Source organism: Oncorhynchus masou, unplaced genomic scaffold, assembly GCF_036934945.1.
Source record: "Oncorhynchus masou masou isolate Uvic2021 unplaced genomic scaffold, UVic_Omas_1.1 unplaced_scaffold_2875, whole genome shotgun sequence".
NCBI classification, from domain to species: domain Eukaryota; kingdom Metazoa; phylum Chordata; class Actinopteri; order Salmoniformes; family Salmonidae; genus Oncorhynchus; species Oncorhynchus masou.
In genome coordinates, this window is record NW_027009300.1 from 33,842 (window position 1) to 48,760 (window position 14,919).

Genomic DNA, 14,919 nt, shown 5'->3' on the forward strand with positions numbered 1-14,919 from the left:
CAGAAAAATAACAAAACACAAGTAAATAATTACGCACACAAAAAAAGCAATATACAGCTTGTTACTCCACACAACACAGAACAATACATATTGTGACATTAGGAAAAAGGTCCATAATACAACAGTTGCTTCATATAGAGCTGAATACGGTCAAAACTGAAATAGACATGAAAAGTTATGAAACCGCATGTAAGAAATGTACAGTATCAGCCAAAAGGTTGGACACACCTACTCATTCCAGGTTTGTTAAAAAAAAAAAAAACTATTTTCTACATGGTAGAATAATAGTGAAGACAAAACTATGAAATAACACATATGGAATCATGTAGTAACCAAAAAAGTGTTAAAACAAATCAAAATATATGTTACATTTGAGATTCTCCAAGTAGCCACCCTTTGCCTTGACAGCTTTGCACAATCTTGAATAAAACATATAGAAACTCTTGAATGTGTTTCCAAACTTTTGACTGGTACTGAATATGTTCTTGTTTTGATAGTTATGCTTTAAAAGCTCAGTATTCCAGAAAGAAGATGGTCACGTCACTGGTCGATATTTGGTCAATTTAGTCACACAAATTAATGACACATGAAATGATGTGCATTCTCATGTATAACTGGCCACAGTGAGAAAATGTTCATATAACACACATACGCCAGACTGCAGATGCATCCATGGCTGAGTCCCCATTCTCCGCCTTAAATAAGTGTGCACTTGCACACAAAAACGATTTCACAAAGGTTGAAATAGCCAACGTTACACCACTCCTACGCTTTTAAATCCATAAAAGGGAGTGTAGTGCACACTTCTGGACAAGGGTGGATAACCAGAATGTAGCCCAAGCCAAACTTTCACCCTCTGTCCATCCACCCCTCCCTCAGTGTACCAGCTCCAGCTGGCTGGCGGAAAGGGCAGCACCCACTAGAGCATGCCCAGAGAGAAAGGCGATGACCACCAGCAGTAGCAGCACCCTCCAGAAGCCCAGGTCCTCAACAAACTCCTGCCAGGTGGTCCTGAAGCTGGACAGGACTCCCTCCCTGTTCTGGAAGTCGGGGTTCAGCAGGGAGTGGCTCTCCATTGCACTGACAGGAAGAGGAAGAAGTAGCCCAGTGTCAGCTTACATGCCATTACTTGATTATAAACAGGAGAGATAGACAGGAAAGACAGATAGGAGAGATAGATAGATATATAGATAGATATATATATATATATAGGAGAGAGATAGATAGAAGAGACAGATATAGATATATATATATAGGAGAGAGACAGATATATATATATATATAGGAGAGAGATAGATAGAAGAGACAGATATAGATATATATATATAGGAGAGAGACAGATAGAAGAGACAGATATAGATATATATATATATATATATATATAGGAGAGAGACAGATAGAAGAGACAGATATAGATATATATATATATATAGGAGAGAGACAGATATATATATATATATATAGGAGAGAGACAGATAGAAGAGACAGATATAGATATATATATATAGGAGAGAGACAGATATATATATATAGGAGAGAGACAGATATATATATATATATATATAGGAGAGAGACAGATAGAAGAGACAGATATAGATATATATATATAGGAGAGAGACAGATATATATATATATATAGGAGAGAGACAGATAGAAGAGACAGATATAGATATATATATATATAGGAGAGAGACAGATATATATATATATAGGAGAGAGACAGATAGAAGAGACAGATATAGATATATATATATATAGGAGAGAGATAGATAGAAGAGACAGATATAGATATATATATATAGGAGATAGACAGATAGAAGAGACAGATATAGATATAGATATATAGGAGAGAGACAGATAGAAGAGACAGATATAGATATAGATATATAGGAGAGAGACAGATAGAAGAGACAGATATAGATATAGATATATAGGAGAGAGACAGATAGAAGAGACAGATATAGGTATATATATATAGGAGAGAGACAGATAGAAGACACAGATATAGATATATATATATAGGAGAGAGATAGATAGAAGAGACAGATATAGATATATATATATAGGAGAGAGACAGATAGAAGAGACAGATATAGGTATATACCAGGAGAGAGACAGATAGAAGACACAGATATAGATATATATATATAGGAGAGAGATAGATAGAAGAGACAGATATAGATATATATATATAGGAGAGAGACAGATAGAAGAGACAGATATAGGTATATATATATAGGAGAGAGACAGATAGAAGAGACAGATATAGATATATATATATAGGAGAGAGATAGATAGAAGAGACAGATATATATATATAGGAGAGAGATAGATAGAAGAGACAGATATAGATATATATATATAGGAGAGAGACAGATAGAAGAGACAGATATAGGTATATATATATAGGAGAGAGACAGATAGAAGACACAGATATAGATATATATATATAGGAGAGAGACAGATATATATATATAGGAGAGACAGATAGAAGAGACAGATATAGATATAGATATATAGGAGAGAGACAGATAGAAGAGACAGATATAGATATATATATATATAGGAGAGAGACAGATAGAAGAGACAGATATAGATATAGATATATAGGAGAGAGACAGATAGAAGAGACAGATATAGATATATATATATAGGAGAGAGACAGATAGAAGAGACAGATATAGATATATATATATATAGGAGAGAGACAGATAGAAGAGACAGATATATATATATATATATATAGGAGAGAGACAGATAGAAGAGACAGATATAGATATATATATATATATAGGAGAGAGATAGATAGAAGAGACAGATATAGATATATATATATAGGAGAGAGATAGATAAGCTCAGCAAAAAAAAAGAAACGCCCCCTTTTCAGGAACCTGTCTGTCCTTCAAAGATCATTGGTAAAAATCCAAATAATTTCACAGGTCTTCATGGTAAAGGGTTTCAACACGGTTTCCATGCTTGTTCAATGAACCATAAAACAATTAATGAATGCAACTGTGGAATGGTCATTAAGACAGTTTATATAGGCAATAAGTTATAGTGAAAACTTAGAACACTAAAGATGCCTTTCTACTGACTCTGAAAAACATCAAAAGAAAGATTCCCAGAGTCCCTGCTCATCTGTGTGAACGTGCCTTAGGCATGCAGCAAGGAGGCATGAGGACTGCAGATGTGGCCAGGGCAATACATTTCAGTGTCTGTACTGTGAGAGATAGACAGAGAAGGGAGACAGGACGGACAGCTGATCGCAGATACGTGTAACAACACTTGCATATCGGTACATCCGAAGGATGGCAACAACAAGAGACAGACAATCCCTCCATCAGTGCTCAGATATCCACAATAGGCTGAGAGATGCTGGACTGAGGGCTTGTAGGCCTGTTGTAAGGCAGGTCCTCACCAGCAACAACATAGCCTATGGGCACAAACCCACCGTCACAGGGGTGCTCTTCACTGACGAGTCGTGGTTTTGTCTCACGGGGTTGATTGTGGATTCGCGTTTATCGTTGAAGGAATGAGCGTTACACCGAGGCCTGTACTCTGGAGCGGGATCGATTTGGAGGTGGAGGGTCTGTCATGGTCTGGGGCGGTGTGTTACAGCGTCATCGGACTGAGCTTGTTTTCATTGCAGGCAATCAACGATGTGCATTACAGGGAAGACATCCTCCTCCCTCATGTAGTACCCTTCCTGCAGGCTCATCCTGACATGACCCTCCAGCATGACAATGCCACCAGCCATACTGCTCGTTCTGTGCGTGATTTCCTGCAAAACAGGAATGTCAGTGTTCTGCCATGGCCAGCGAAGAGCCCGGATCTCAATCCCATTGAGCACGTCTGGGACCTGTTGGATCGGCGGATGAGCGCTGGGGCCATTCCCCCCAGAAATGTCTGGGACCTGTTGGATCGGAGGATGAGCGCTGAGGCCATTCCCCCCAGAAATGTCTGGGACCTGTTGGATCGGAGGATGAGCGCTGGGGCCATTCCCCCCAGAAATGTCTGGGACCTGTTGGATCGGAGGATGAGCGCTGGGGCCATTCCCCCCAGAAATGTCAGGGAACTTGCAGGTGTCTTGGTGGAAGAGTGGGGTAACATCTCACAGCAATAACTGGCAAATCTGGTGCAGTCCATGAGGAGGAGATGCACTACGGTACTTAATGCAGCTGGTGGCCACACCAGATACTGACTGTTACTTTTGATTTTGACCCCCCCTTTCGTTTAGGGACAAATTATCCTGTTAGTCACATGTCTGTGGAACTTGTTCAGCTTATGTCTCAGTTGTTGAACCTTATGTTCATACAAATATTTACACATGATACGTTTTCTGAAAATAAATGCAGTTGACAGTGAGGACGTTTCTTTTTTTGCTGAGTTTATATAAAAGACAGTTTATATTCCAGCTTAGAGTGGGTGTAACAGAGTTATGTCACCAATCGAAATGTCACCAATCACGTTGCTGAATTGCTAGCTTTTCGGAGGCGCATTATTGTCAAGCGGGCGGTTAAGTGTGTTGGCGAGGCAGAGTACGAAACATCAAGTACCGGTAAGGACTTGTGAGTGAGGGAACTATACTGTTAAGCAGCATAGTTATGCCTGTAACATAGGCTCCCCTCCACTTCCTGCACTGTCCTCCCCCTGTTCTGCACCTCTCTCATTAACTCCCCCACCCCTCTCCTCACCTCTCGCTCTCAGCCATTTGCATGGTCTCCAGTTTGGAGTGGGCTCCCCTGTTGAATCCTTTCAGCTCCTGTTCCTCTAGGCCCTCCAGCAGGCGGATAGCGTCCTTGTTCACCCCGCGCCTCTTGGCCAGCACCAGAGGAGTGGACCCGTTGTGGTTACTGGGAGAGAGAAACACACAATGTAGCATGATAATGTTCAAACAAGGGTCCAACCAATGTTTGAGAAACACATTGACACTATGGGGAGTGGACTGTTGGACCAATGTGTATATCTGAAAATCCTAACAGGGTGACCTAAAGGGTTCCTCTATGTGATAGAACCCCTGTAACTCTAACCCTGCTTTTACCCCTCAGTCAAAGCCCCTCTCAGGCCCCAAGCCAACTGTATAACAGTCTCTACTCCCCCTCACTCCCTTCCAGGCCCTCCCAACCCTCAGCCCCTCTCAGGCCCCAAGCCAACTGTATAACAGTCTCTACTCCCCCTCCCTACCTTCCAGGCCCTCCCAACCCTCAGCCCCTCTCAGGCCCCAAGCCAACTGTAAAACAGTCTCTACTCCCCCTCACTCCCTTCCAGGCCCCCTCCCAACCCTCAGCCCCTCTCAGGCCCCAAGCCAACTGTAAAACAGTCTCTACTCCCCCTCCCTCCCTTCGAGGCCCTCCCAACCCTCAGCCCCCTCAGGCCCCAAGCCAACTGTAAAACAGTCTCTACTCCCCCTCCCTACCTTCCAGGCCCTCCCAACCCTCAGCCCCTCTCAGGCCCCAAGCCAACTGTAAAACAGTCTCTACTCCCCCCTCCCTCCCTTCCAGGCCCTCCCAACCCTCAGCCCCTCTCAGGCCCCAAGCCAACTGTAAAACAGTCTCTACTCCCCCCTCCCTACCTTCCAGGCCCTCCCAACCCTCAGCCCCTCTCAGGCCCCAAGCCAACTGTAAAACAGTCTCTACTCCCCCTCCCTACCTTCCAGGCCCTCCCAACCCTCAGCCCATCTCAGGCCCCAAGCCAACTGTAAAACAGTCTCTACTCCCCCTCCCTCCCTTCCAGGCCCTCCCAACCCTCAGCCCCTCTCTCACCAGATGTCTATCTTGAGACCGTTGGACACCAGGAACTGGATGGTATCCACGTGTCCACAGAGGTGTAGCGCCGTGTTTCCCTGGTAGTCTGTAGCCAGGAGGTCCGCCCAAACTTATGGAGGAAACAACAGATGTCCACGTTCCCCCTGGCGGCCGCTAGGTGCAGGCCCGTACGACCCCGGTTGTCCGTGTGTTGGGTCACAGCCCGTCTCCAGGAGCCGCTTGGCGAATAGCAGGTCCCCGTCGATGCAGGCCTGCAGTTAGGGGATTTGCCATTATTTAACCAGGTAAGTCATTGAGAACACATTGTCTTTCACAATAACGTCCCGGGATGAGTTAGATTAATTAGTTGATTGATTGATTCTGTATTGAATCAGAGAATAAGGGATTCTGAAGACCTGGGAGCACACCGTAGCAAAACGTTTTGCAACCGAAACAAGAGTTTCTAAATTGGACAAATTCTGGTAGGTCCATCCCTGTTTGCTTCCGTTTGGTTCCTACACTGTTGCACAACACCACACCGGACCCTAGACCCTACACACTTGTGGGGATCTGAGAGGATTTGACAGGTGTCGTCAATATGGTGAATCCTCCATCTAACCTATCAGAGGACAAGTGAAGCTACTACCAGATTGCTTATGCCTGTCAGATCCTCACAGACCTCCACAAGTAAATAGGGCGTAGGGGTGGATTTGGGATGCAACCCCTTGTGTTGGACTCAACCCCACCAGGAGCAGGGGAGCAGACATTAGGTTGTCAAATCACACGCGCCGAATACAACAACTGTAGAATATACAGTGAAATTCTTACTTACGAGCTCTTACCCAACAATAAAGTAACAATAACAACACTACTGGTACAGAGTCAATGTGCAGGGGTAGGCATATTCCCTACCTGGAGCAGGGGAACGGAGGTCTGAGACGAGTCATTGATGAAGACATAGGACATGTCCAGTGGGTGTCCGAAAATTCCAGCGTACCTGAAGGGGGGATATGGAGGAAGGGAGGGGAAGGAAGAAGACGAGGAGGAAGGCAGAGGGAGGAAACGGAGAAAAGAAAAGCTTTAGTGGTTAGGACTATGTACGGTGCCTTCAGGAAGTAATTACACCCCTTGGCTTTCCCACAATATGTTGTGTTACAGGCCTACACACAATACCCAATAATGTCAAAGTGGAACTGTATGTAGAATTTTCTACCAATTAAAATAAAAAATGAAAAACTGAAATGTCTTTAATCAATAAGTATTCAACCTTTTGTTATAGCAAGCCTAAATACATTCAGCAGTAAACATCTGCCTAACAAGTCACATAAGTTGCATGGACTTCCTCTTGAATAACTACCAAATCTCTGTAAGGTCCCTCAGTTGTGCAATGTAACAAGAATATTTAGACTTAGGGATGCCAACCCCTTAGATAAAATACCGAACGGTTCCGTATTTCACTGAAATAAATGTTTTGTTTTCTAAATTATAGTTTCCGTATTCAACCATATTAATGACCTAAGGCTCATATTTCTGTGTGTTATGTTATAATTAAGTCTATGATTTGATAGAGCAGTCTGACTGAGCGATGGTAGGCAGCAGCAGGCTTGTAAGCATTCATTCAAACGGCACTTTCGTGCGTTTTGCCAGCAGCTCTTCGCAAGAACAGCGCTGTTTATGACTTCAAGCCTATCAGCCTAATGGCTGGTGTAACCAATGTGAAATGGCTAGCTAGTTAGCGAGGTGCGCTAACTTTTACTTTTCCAAAACTTTGTTTTTGCATTATTTAAACCAAATTGAACATGTTTAATTATTTATTTGAGGCTAAATTGATTTTTATTGATGTATTATATTAAGTTAAAATAAGTGTTCATTCAGTATTATTGTAATTGTCATTATTACAAATGTAAAAATAATAATAATCGGCCGATTAATCGGTATTGCTATTTTTGGTCCTCCAATAATCGGTATCGGTGTTGAAAAATCATAATCGATGACCTCTACACCAGACCAAAAGAAAACATCCACAAACAAAGTTTTACTTTGTCATTATGGGGTATTGTGTGTTGGTGGAAACATTTTTTTAAATCGATTTTAAATTCAGGCTGTAACACAAGATGTGTAATAAGTCAAGGGTGAGTTTTGATCCACCTCTATGCAAACGACATCATTCTGTATACTTCTGGCCCTTCTCTGGACACTTAACGAGCTTCAACGCCATACAACACTCCTTCCGTGGCCTCCAACTGCTCTTAAATGCTAGTAAAGCCAAATGCATGCTCGTCAAAATGATCGCTGCCCGCACCCGCCTGCCTAGCATCACTACTCTGGACGGTTCTGACTTAGGAATATATGGACAACTATAAATACCTAAATGTCTGGCTAGACCGCAAACTCTCTTTCCAGAGTCACATTAAGCATCTCCAATCCAAAGTTACATCTAGAATCGGCTTCCTATTTCACAACAAAGCCTCCTTCACTTATGCTGCCAAACATACCCTTGTAAAACTGACTATCCTACCAATCCTTGACGTTGGCGATGTCATTTACAAAATATCCTCCAAAACTCAACTCAACAAATTGGATGCAGTCTATCACAGTGCCATCCGTTTTGTCACCAAAGCCACATATACTACCCACCACTGCGACCTGTATGCTCTCGTTGGCTGGTCCTCGCTACATATTCGTCGTCATACCCACTGGCTGCAGGTCATCTATGAGTCTTTGCTAGGTAAAGCCCCGCCTTATCTCAGCTCACTGGTCACCATAGCAGCACCCACCCGTAGCACGCACTCCAGCAGGTATATCTAACTGGTCATCCCCAAAGCCAACATCCCTTTGCCGCCTTCCTTCCAGTTCTCTGCTGCCAATGACTGGAACGAATTGCAAAACATCACTGAAGCTGGAGACTTAAATCTCCCTCACCAACTTTAAGCGTCAGCTATCAGAGAGGCTTACAAATCGCTGCAGCTGTACACAGCCCATCTGTAAAAAGCCCATCCAACTACCTACCTCATCCCCATATTTGTTTTTCTGCCCTTTTGCACACCCGTATTTCTACTTGCACATCCTTATCTGCACATATCACTCCAGTGTAAATTGCTAAATTGTAATTACTACGCCACAATTGGCCTATTTATTACCTAACCTCCTTATTTCATTTGCACACTGTATACAGATTTTTCTATTGTGTTATTGACTGTAAGTTTGTTTATTCCATGTGTAACTCTGTGTTGTTTTTGTCGCACTGCTTTGCTTTATCTTGGCCAGGTCGCAGTTGTAAATGAGAACTTGTTCTCAACTAGCCTACCTGGTTAAATAAAGGTGAAATAAAAGGAGTATAAATACTCTCTTTAGGCACTGTAGCTAGAGCTAACACAAGGTAGGTAGCTAAGTTAGCTCTTATTACTGAAATGAGCAGAACATTATTATTACCTAGTTAGATCCTTAAATTACGGTATTACGAAAGGCAAACCCTGAATAAAAGTTCGCTTGGCGTATAAGTAAACGTTTAACTGCACATGCAGAGGATAGCTAGTCAGCTATCCAAGATAAACAAGATAAACACCTAGCTAGCTACTTCTTGCCAGATAAGCTAAGAAAGGATGCTAGCTAACGCACTAGTATTAGCGTGACTATAAGCAATTGTCGATCTTATCCAACACATTAAAACATTCGGAAAGCATATTATACCACATCTTCAGATGTTGGTGATGATATTTACCTGTTTATGTGTTCCAAATCAGACGTCAAAATCCCCTTTTCTGCAAAACAGTGTTGTTGTGGCGATGCTATACAAGCTGTGATATTACGACGACAGTTTGGCGCAGACCGCTTTACGGCAGAGGGTGGCTCTCAGAATCGGACCAATCAATCTACATTTCCAGCAAGGCCTAACAGTACGTCTTTTTATTATCTAAAGATCAATTTATGAAAAAATTCAGTTGACCTTGCCAGACATGTCCAGCCATGTAATGCATGATGGAATTTGTTAGAGTTGCGTAAAATTCAAATCTGGTATCAGGATAAATATAACAATGAGTCACCGATTTTATACTATGTATTTTATTAGCTAAGTAATAAATGGCAAATGCAACTTTCGTATATACGGGCTCACTGTAATACCACGCAGGGCAGAACAGAGAACTGACAAGACGTATGTAAAACAGTATTCTTTATACTGTGATAGACAGTTCCAACCCGTCTGTTGGCCTATCACAGTAAAGACTGGCGTGGTTTAAACTTGTCCAGTTCATTGCAGGCACTCAGGCGGGCCCCGCCTCTTGGCGCTTCTGTTGATAGATGTGAGGAACATCCAGGCTCTCATGCTCCATACCGTTATCTCGCACCTGGCTCCTGTTATCTAACAAAAGACCGCTTGTTCTCGCAACACCCGCTCTGAATGTGCCCCCCTCCCAACTCATTTGAACAGTTCCTGTCTTCATGCTTCTCTGTATTTTTCCATCATGAGAAAGTCCCATGGCCCTGATACTTTTAACAATGTTTCAAGTCAGCTATGTTGCATAACACATACATACATCCACACAAGCCAACAGCAGATAATATTCAATCATATATATGGTAATGGCTATAATGTAAAACACAGGATCAACAATCCCCCTGTTGACACCCGCCAGGGTGTCACTCATTACCCTTATTTCAGCGGACCCAACATAGCAATGTGTTAATAGCATTTCATGAAAAAGTTTATTATTAATAAAACATAATTATTATTTTTATTTTTATTGATTTTACAGAAAAACAGAAAATAAAAATCAACCAAGAAAATATAAAAATCAAGTGATATATGCTTATGTCGCCCCTGTTGACAAAAACAGGATACGACTTTATTGTTTATTGACATGTAAGATGTAGGATAAAACTTTAGTCATGGAAGACAGAGTAAAGCAGAGCAAAGCATTATTATAAACCATCTGGTCCTCTCAGCTACTCCTATCCTGCACCAGGTGGGCACCATGCCGCCCAGGGACTCCCAAACCTTCACAACAGGGAGAACAAACATACTGGAAAGAACTTATCATAAAAACAAACATGTAAAACAAGGAACTGTGGTGGTGTAATATTTATTCTACTATCTCACCCACAGCATACCATGGGTCATCCTCAGCCAGTCCCATCCTCCCCTGAAAGCATGCTTCAGTATCAGCATCTCCAACTGGAGCATCAAGCAAAGGCATCATGCCTGAAGCCTTCACCACATCTGTAACAGACTTCTTAAAACACGGTATGATGCAAGCAGCACAAGACATCAATAATAAAAATACAAGAATTAGGGTCAGAAATCCAGTAACCACCATACCAGTGTACTTACCAAACCAGGCTCCCAACCAAGAGAACAGTCCAGACTCCTCCACCCCCGCCATGGTCCTCATCTCAGCAGATAGTGCATCAAGCCCACTAAGGGCCTTAGATATACTACCACTACTGGTGTTATTAGGAATATACGTGCAACATTTTTCACCAACATCTTGCAGCCGCCCCCTGACTGGCAAGAAGCATATCCAAAGCAAGTCTACTCTGTCTGGCAACCCTAGATGTGGCCTCAAGCTGTTCAGACAGACCAGTGAGTGCATCACGGGAGTAGTTCACAAAACGCTGTTGATTATAGTAGATGTAATTAATCCATGCAGTCTGTCTAGCATCCACTATGGCTGGACCTATAATAGGTAGTAAGTGCCAGAGTCCATCATTCCTACCCAAGGCCTGAAACTCATGAGGAACCCCCACTGGCACTCCCAACAGGTTAGTGTATATGTCAACTACATCCTCTGTCCATGGAGCACTACGTCTATGTCTCCCATGGGATGGAATGTTTTCAGGTCCCCTGGATACAGAACCCAACAGCTGCTCAGCAGTAACATCAACAATGGTCAGTGGAATTATCAAACTGGTCAGAGCACACGTACCTTGCCAGTCTCCTCTAAGAATGGGTCTCAGCACTCTTTTGGGTCCACAGATCCACCACACATCAGCCAGACCACTAGTTTGGTTTAGGCCTGTAACTGGCCAAGTGGCATTAATGGTTATGTTACTACTGCAATCAGCTTCAGGCAATCTCCCATAATCAATGCCATTACCTATACCCGTGATGCAACTGTAATTGCCCCCATATGCCTTAACACCCCAAGGGGCCCAATGAGGAGGTACTGTAGGAAACAAGGCTCAAAGAGGAACAGAGAGTTGAATTGGGCTGAACCTGGTAAAAACCTCTCAGAATACACAACCACCCCTCTCCTTCTCCTAAGTAGCAAATGGGTGCGTTGCCAGAACAGGTCTAGCATGACCAATGTTTCATGTAACTCATGCAGTCCTTTCTTTTCAGGGTCTTAGCTGTATACCTCATATACGACAGCCACAAATTGTCCCTACCATCAAAACCAGTCTCAGTGCCTAATTGATCAATAGCTGAATAGTCTCTAACATTAATTACCTGAATGGGATTTTTAACACAGTGGTGGCAGGGCGGTCCAGGGGTGTTAGAGGAGTGTGTCTGGCCCCGGTTCGTCTGGGACCTCTGTGGTTTTGGCAGCACCTTAATAGAAAACACACCCATCGTGTCTGTCCCGGTCCTTTGTAGTCTGAGGGTGTAAGTGCCTGCATCAGAGAGCTTAATAGTTTTGATGGTTAGTAGGATTTCATCACCTTTACAAAGTTCAACAGTGCTCCCAGGTTTCCCCATATCATGGAAAACCTATCCACCTTTGTGGGATCCCCTATGCTATAAGGATACCCTCTTCTCCAATCCCAGAACTGTCCCAAGTCGGTTATCATGTAATCCCCATACAGACACCCTCCCAATTTAATATAATTTAATTTATAATTTTCGTCCACTTGTTCTGTAGACATGCATTCAGAACCCCATGGGTCAGAACCTGGAATCCGCTGGTACCTCACCATCTATTGTCATCGATTTCTCCAGAGTCCTGGAAATAAGGCCTCATACACAGGGAATTAGACAACAGCCCCATAAAACCAATACAGTCACACAGGTGAATGTAGCCCATAACACAGTGATCATAATATTTTTTCCCATTTTCCGAACATACTTATCAAACCAATTAGTCAGAGAAGTATCCACCCCAGAGTTTTCTGCCAAACCGTGAGCCAGGGTGGTCAAACCAGCTGAGGCCGGGCACTGATTCGTCCGGAGCTGTGCTATTTGGGATGTAAGCACAAACATGGTCCCGATAATCACGCCTACTTCTCCTTTTCAGCCAATAACAAATCTAATGCAATTTATTCTGCCAAGCCATCAGGCTGGTTGCTTCAGTCTGTTCTGCAAAACATTTAATAGCATCTCTGGTATAATTGTTAAAGCGCTGTTGATTATAATAAATATAATTAATCCAGTCCACGTCCGTGGAACCCTCAATGTTATCAATGTATACTTTGTCCTTCCATACTGGGTGAGGGATTCATATAGCCCTCTCTCCATATGAGCTATGACCTGTGTCCACGATCAATATGGGAACCTGCACCGATATATCCCATAATGGCTCAGTGTCCCAGACTGCCATGTAGTTAGAGACTCCATTTTGGTCTACATAAAACTCCATTGAGAGATCCTTCCCAACCTCTACTCTAACTTCCCAGTCTACCCAGATCTAGGGATCTCCTATGCTTATTTTGGAACAAAATCCTCATCAAGCCTAAACCATGGGTCAAATTGCCACTCTCCGCATACTCAAGTAGGACGTGCTGTATCAGAATATGTCACCCACGATAAGACAGCTCAGACGAACAGCTTCCACAGGAAGCCCCACCCTTTCCCCGAGAACACATCACTTAAGCAAGCGCCAGACACATCTTCACTTCTATGAACAAAAACAGGGGTGATAGGACAGGCAGGAATACTTCAATCGAGAGATGGCCCCCGGAATTCTGTTAATTCCAGTTCTCCTCTCGAACACTGTTTATTGTTCGAAAGTGTCAATGTGTCCTACCCTCCCGCCGTGCGATATGAATCCGGGTAGCTCTTTCAGCTAGCTGTCACCAGGAGTCTTTGGTATGGTCCCCCCAACAAGCCTCGGGGACTGGATTGAGTGACTTCACCTGTAGTTCACCTGTAATGCATCAAATCCTGGACATACAGGCTTGGTTAACAAACAGTTTCTCATATGTTTTATCTGATTATATCTTTAGTTTCTTATCCAATAGACCCCATCCTATCCTAGACCACAATTTACCCATCCCCCGTATGATACCAGGCTCTGCCCAGGTAACAACCTTACCTACTCTAAATAATGACTTAGGTAAGATTAATATATTATCCTTCTGTTCTGACATTATCATGTAGGAGCTCCCCTTTCATTCTCCCCATGTCCAATTCTTCATTTTGTCTCCACTCAGTAACTGTTATCTACACATTCTGTTATCTTTGCTCGTCAAGGCTCCCCTTCTAAAACTTCTCCTCTCTGCTCTCCAACCTTCAAGGTCTCTGCAGTGCGGGGGGGCTCTTCTGTCTGCCTTTTCCCCTATCTGTCTGTAGCTCTTTTTCTCATGTTTCCAAATTTGAACTAAATGTCTCACTGTTTGGCTTTATCTAAACTCATGGATTTTTTTATTAGAAAAACATGTCTATGGTGGCATTTTCTAAAGTCCTTATATAGGCTAATTAAACTCCACTATAATTAAGTTACCTTAAAAAAACAAAACAAAAAAAAACATTATTATTATTTTTTAAACAGTATTACCCATGACCACAAATTCATTATTCAAATGGCACCCCCTTGTGGCTGATCAGACCACCCGGGAGAGTCATGAAAGCAGGTCAAAGGTTACACCATCCCCTTACATTCGTGTTCCATACCATATTAGACATATTAAAGAACCCTTTATCTTTAAAAAAAAATTCACTTGTGTAATTAACTCAGAAAATAAAACTCCTAATATTCCATATGTGAGTGTACCCCTTTAAGATATCATGTCTCTGGGAACATGGAAATCCCCTTAACCCAAACATTTACTACAAAACAAAACCTAACAATTACGATAATCCCCTCAAACTCAAATAATTTGTCTCGATGTTTCATGTTTTATTCGTATTTCTCCAAATTGTCTCCCCAAAATACTTCTTAAACTACCCAGCCATTAGACACACACACAACTGTGATAAACGTATACTGTCCTCTTAACGTAAAAACTCAGCCTGCAATCC

The 14,919-nt window shown here is 42.6% G+C and overlaps 1 pseudogene; it reads right to left on the reverse strand.

The window, feature by feature from the left end:
* Positions 1-875: 875 nt before the first annotated feature.
* On the reverse strand, positions 876-9,590 carry LOC135533983 (ankyrin repeat domain-containing protein 46-like; annotated as a pseudogene).
* Positions 9,591-14,919: the final 5,329 nt, after the last annotated feature.